The following is a 6,000-nucleotide window of genomic DNA, read 5'->3' on the forward strand; positions in this document are numbered from 1 at the left end:
CCGATTTCTCATGACACGGCTAATCTACTGAGAGTTTTACTTGTTTTAGTTTGTTTAAATTTGCATTAAATTCAGGACAGTTACATCTAAGGAAAACCTTCAAATCAAGAAAAGTCTCAAATTTAATTTTTCAAAAAGTGGTTTCAGTGAGAGTTCGTTCAGTTTGAATGGATCTGTAAGCAGTCATTTTACTTTGCAGCCCTGGTGGGGCACAGTTTTGTTTATCGGTATCAGATATCACAATAACCAACTCCTCAGGTATTCAGGTGTGTGGGAGCCCTTGCATCTCCTATTAAACAGAAACTACAAAATGGGGACAGATAATTTTTATATGCAATTAACTTCCTGTTTTACCCTACTTACCCCTCATACCAGTCGCCCTTTATCCTTCCCTTGAGTTCAGTAGCCTCCGTCACACTTCAGCAGTGCTCCTTTGAAGGGTATGGATTCTCCATATGAGCAACTGAAATAACAAAAATTGTTAAAGCTCAGTCTTAGCCATACTCATGATTAATTCATGACTAGATATAAAGATGCTGAGGATGGAAAGAGAAATGAACTGTACCACTGTACAAAAAGTACTGTATGCTTCATTTCATTTAATGCCAGGGAGCTCTGGGAAGTGAAAGGGACCATTCCTTGCCTGTTGTTTCATCCATATTTGTATGTACTGTAGCGGGTGGCTAAAACAGGAAAGGGCAGAGAAACACTTCTTTGGATGTGTAACTGCCAGAATAGCTATCTAGAGTTATCTAATAATGACAAGAGAACGTGCTTTTTTATTATTATTATTAGTAGTAGTAGTAGTAGTAGTATTGTTAGGTACTTAAATTTCGTTTCAGTCTGGAAGCTCACCAGATACGAATGCTAATATTCAATTGTTCAATATATTATAATGGTAAATGCTTAAAAGTGTATTTGCTAAGAGTTCATGATCTGTCTATGCTATATACTCCTTTTGTTACAATTTTTTTAAGAAAACTATTTTTGTTAATGTAAAGTTAATATTTCAGAGCAGACTTTTTAAACTTATTGCACTAAATACAAGCTCTGTACAAATAAATAATGCCTCAATGGTTCGATCACTCCATTTAAGAAAATATTCTGAAAGAGAAAAGCCCTTCTACAGAAGCTTTGAGATGGAGTGGAGAGGTATGTTGAGGTAGAGACATGCACAACTCATGTTATCAAGGCTTTATAAGCAAGCAGTTACCTGTGCTTCCTTTCAGAGGATCAGACTCCTAAATTGGTGCCGAAGGTTTAAAAAAAGAAAAAAAAAAAAAAGTAATATCATGTAGCTAACCAGTGCTCTTACCTTTTGGCAATAGTGAAATATTTCACTTCTGCTTCTAGAAGTCATTTGATAACTTGAATTTGTTTAGTTTTCTTTCAGTAAGCCAATTAAAAGGATTTACTTTTTTCACATCACAGAACCCAAACTATATGAAAGGTATAAAAATACATTTAGAAATTATAGCTGCTGGGAAGGCAGGGAGACAGAATTATCCAATCCTGCAAGCACTTGAGACGCTGATTTAAGTGAACCATATTGGGAGCTCCACTGTCATCAGGACGACTAAGTATGGACATTGTAAGTTACACATCCATGTAAGTGCTTACTGGACTAGAACTTCAACCTAGGGACTCAAACTGTAGCCCTGGCAAGGCCTCTCGGTGCAAGTTAGAGGTCAGGCTATCTAGAGGAAGCACTGGAGCAGCCTTAAGTTTGCGGAGAGGAGGCATTCCTGCTGTACCAGTGTCTTAAGACAGCAGTGGCACTTAACATAGATATTTGTGTAGATCAGTGGGGTTTAGCAACTGAAATTTAAAAACTGGCTTAGGTGAATCCTAAAAACTGGATTCCAAGGCTAAGAGACTTACTGCTTCCAGAGAAACCAATTTCCATCTTGTTTGGATGTTACTTGGAAGTGCTTTGGTTGAAGCCTTGGATTCTGCTCATTTTGACAACAAATTCCTGCCATGACCAGTTACACAAGTTTGTGTTCTCTGCTCACTGGAAGTCCTGGGTGGGGGCTTTTCTCTGTAATTGCAACTAGGACTGCAGTTGGAAACAAATTTTGTATTTTTGTATGACTTGAATGTGCACCATTTTTATAGCAGTTTATCCTGTTAAAAATAAATTTGCTTTATTTACGTGGTGTTTAAAAGATACAGGCAACACTTTTCTATGGGTGGTTGTAATGCTTAAGTGACAAATCTATACAATTACAAAGTTATTAATAAAATTTTGTGCACCGTTCTTGAGTGTATATCCAGCATGCAGAGCTTTTCAGTCATGCCAAAAAGGCATTTCGTCCACACACAGGCTTTCCAGTGGCCCTTCAAAGCTTTTTAATGTCCTGAAGTTCATTTGCAACAAACTACAAGCTGCCCTTTTCCAGCTTATGTCTTGTGCAAGGAGATAATAATCAAACGACTGATGTCTGAAGAGGACAAATTTAGACTCTGCTTTCCTTCCCTAGTGGGGATAGTGGAGTGTGGGAGAACGCTTGATGTGTAAATCCCTAGTTGGCAGTGTGGGTGCTGGGGTCTGCCAGTTGTGATTAATACTCTTGTTGCCAGCTGGTTATTAAAGCCAGTATATGGAGTGCTTTTGGAAGCATTCTGGACTAACTAGAGTGATGCTGCACTGGGAATAATGCTGTTGGAGGGTCAAATGAGACAGCTGAGACAGAGAAATCATCTCCTTGGAAAGCCCACAGAACCAGGTAGTGCTTGAGGATGGATTCAGGCAGGATAGTTTGGGTTTAAAAATTAAGCCAATGGGATTACTGGTTCCCAGCATTTGGCTTCTGCAACAGTATGCATCGTAGCCTCTGATCAGCTAGGTTTCAAAAGAAAAAAACCATGCCATTCTTTAAATTGTTAATTTTTCCCACATTATTTTAATCTCTGTTTTATTTGGAAGTTGAGCAGCAGTGTGTTGTCTTTATTGCTTCTTCCAGCCCTAGAGATGTTTTTGTTGCTGTTCTTTTAGCTCACATTCCTGTATCGCTCTTCTAGCAAAGGAGTGCCAAGTGGCAGAGTGTTAAGCTCCCCATTCTCCCACCGATCTCAGCATGTGCCTTCTCACCTGTCTGAGGCAATGATTCAGGGTATTGCCTAGACTGAATGGGAGGGGAAGTAGGTGCTGAGCTGAGGTCTGAGGTGGGTTGTTTTTTGGTTTTTTTTGCATGGTGTCACTCCATCACTGTGCTGGCTGTGGTTAGGAGCACAGCCCATTACTTCTACAGTTTCAGTGCTGCTCCACAGCTAGATTAAACATAGCTGTGGCCAGCCTAGAATTTCATAGTCAGCCTTCAGGTAGCTTGTGTTCACACTCCCAGCTGCCAAAAACAGGATGGGGGTTTTACATGTAGCCTTAGCTTGGCATGGTAACCCAAGGACTTTCCGGATTAGGAAAGCACATTCTAGAAGGGAGAACTTAAAGTGGAAAACCCAGTTACACATTGTGGTGGGTTGACCCTGGCTGGCAGGTAAGCCCCTACTCTGTTGCTTGCTCAGTCTCCTCAGCAGGATGGGAGAGAGCATTGGAAAGGACAAAAGCATTGAGATAAAGACAGTTAATTAAGTGGAAAGAAAAATAAAATATCAAAGTGATGCAGAGGCAATCGCTCACCATCTCCTACCGGCAGACCAATGCCCAGCCAGTCTCCAGGCAACGGCTAATTTGGAGCCACATGCACACACATACACCACCACCCCCACCCCCACCCCAATTTTATTGCTGAGTATGACATGGTATGGTATGGATTATTTATTCAGTCTGTTCAGGTCAGCTGTCCTGGCTGTGTGTCCTCCTGCCCTCTTGCCCAACCCCAGCCTACTCTGCTGGGGTGGCAGAGTGGGGAACAGAGAAGGCCTTGACCCTGTGCAAGCACTGCTCGACAACAGGGAAAATGTCGTGTTACCAACATTGTTTTGACTGCAGATCTGAAACACAGCACCATGGGGGCTGCTGTGAAGAAAATTAACTGTATCCCAGCCTAACCCAGTACATAGGTCCACTTATTCAAGAGTTAATCCAAGACTTGCTCCCTGCGTTTCTGTACAGCACCTTCTCAGGGTGGTTACTTCTTTCTGAAAGGGCTTTTTTTTGCAGCAGGCAGTTAGCCTGCTCCACAGTGCTCCCTTTCATGGAGGGAGCAGGGGATGCTAGCTCTTATTCTTTCAGCACAAAATGGGGATATAAAGCAAAAATGAGCCCTTTCTGTATCAGTGTTCTGGCAATTGAGCAGCCAGTGTTGGAGACAACATACTTAATGTGCCCTCAGGGCATGCACTTTAGTGGTTTGCTCTGAGTGTTTATGATGTGTTCTATGAATGTATGTTATAGAGTCAGAATAAAATGCATGTAGCAGACACACACTCATCACCATCCAGTGATCATTTGGTTCTAAGTACATACTATTACATGCTGTATTGAACATGGCACAGTCATTTAAAGAAACGCTCTTAAGATGTAAAAGTAGACACCTAACATCATCCCTGTTTTTTAAATCATGGCTTTGCCTGTGCAGATACTGTTTACTAAATCTAAATGTCACTAGTCCATTATTTCATGAACAGCTTGTGTGTCACATTATCACCACAGGGATCCTGTTTCATGTTTGTGGAAAAAAACCCCTTGTGTTTCCCAAAACAAAACCCAACAGACTTATTTGAAGTATTTGTTGCACTCAGCTTGTTTGTTGGGACGATGGAGGTTTACTTTAAAGTTTTCATTTTTAAATGCTCTTTCAACTATTTCATGTCTGCTGTTATTCCCATCACAAAACAAGACTATGGAGACTAGTAAATTTGTATTTCTTGTGTTCTGTAGCAAATACTGTTCTCAAGGTATTTTTTTTTCTTTTATGTTTAGAGAGATGAGAGAAGAGATAAAACTTGTCTCTTGTGATGTGGGTCATGTAAATAAGGCAGAATTTCTGTTCTGGGATGGAGCTGTGATGTGTCTTGCAGTGTTTGCAAGCTGATGCAATCAAGCCAAAGCTCTTCAGAAACATTAGGATTATGAAAGTATTTCTAGGGACATTAGGTAGCATGAATCCATCTAAAAATACCCATTTGGAGGCTACTATCTGGCATTCTTTTGACAGAGAGGTGTTAAAATAGAACTATCAGAAAACCAGCAAACACCATCAGATTCTACTGCCCTGTCTCCCTGAGGTCGTATGTGAATATGATGAGCAGAATTCGGTGTTTCAAGTATTCGGTACTTTTCTACAGAAACACGGTATTCCTCTTAGAACCAAAGCTGCGAGAACTAAAAGGAAGAGTACCAGCTGACTGAAGTTCCTAGCAGAACTAGTGTTATTTCAGTAACTTTGAGGACAGCTCTGGCCTAAGTATGCAATAGAAACTGCTGGCAGCATAGGTGGCTACCAATCCTCTAGCACACCACGGCTCCCCTCTGGCTTGGGGGAAATGGGGGCAGCTAAGGAGCATTTCAGAAGGGTTTGTGAGATTAGGAAGCTTGGGCGCTGGCTGGAGTTTCCACAAAATTCAGAAGTTTTAACTCTTAAATAAATACTGCATGTGCTCCAGTATTAGTGTTAGTTGGGTCCTTCTGAGAAGGGAGAATCTCTCTCCTTAGAAAAAGAGTGCCACAGACAAGGTCGTAGTGTCTCCTAGGACAGTGAGGGAGGAGAAAACAAAAATGTTTTGTTTCTCATGTAGGCCAGAAAGCAGCTGCCAGAGGTCAGGTAGAGCCATGGAGAGCAGAATTTCACAGGTAGAAAATATGCCACAGGATCTTCACAGTAGTTAAGAAAATTCCCATTCTGATTCACAGACCTCGCACAGCAGCATCCCCTGTGCCATGCTTTTATTTTGCTCTGGAGCTCTTCAGAGCAAGAAAGAAAGTGGAATCCTATACCTACAGAGAGGAATTATTTCTATACGGTGAATTTTGTTGCTGATTATAGCGACTACCTGAAGGGAAAAGGAAAATCTTTTGAACAGATCTTAAAGGCTTGA

The sequence above is a fragment of the Falco peregrinus genome, chromosome Z, assembly GCF_023634155.1.
Source record: "Falco peregrinus isolate bFalPer1 chromosome Z, bFalPer1.pri, whole genome shotgun sequence".
Taxonomy (NCBI): Eukaryota; Metazoa; Chordata; class Aves; order Falconiformes; family Falconidae; genus Falco; species Falco peregrinus.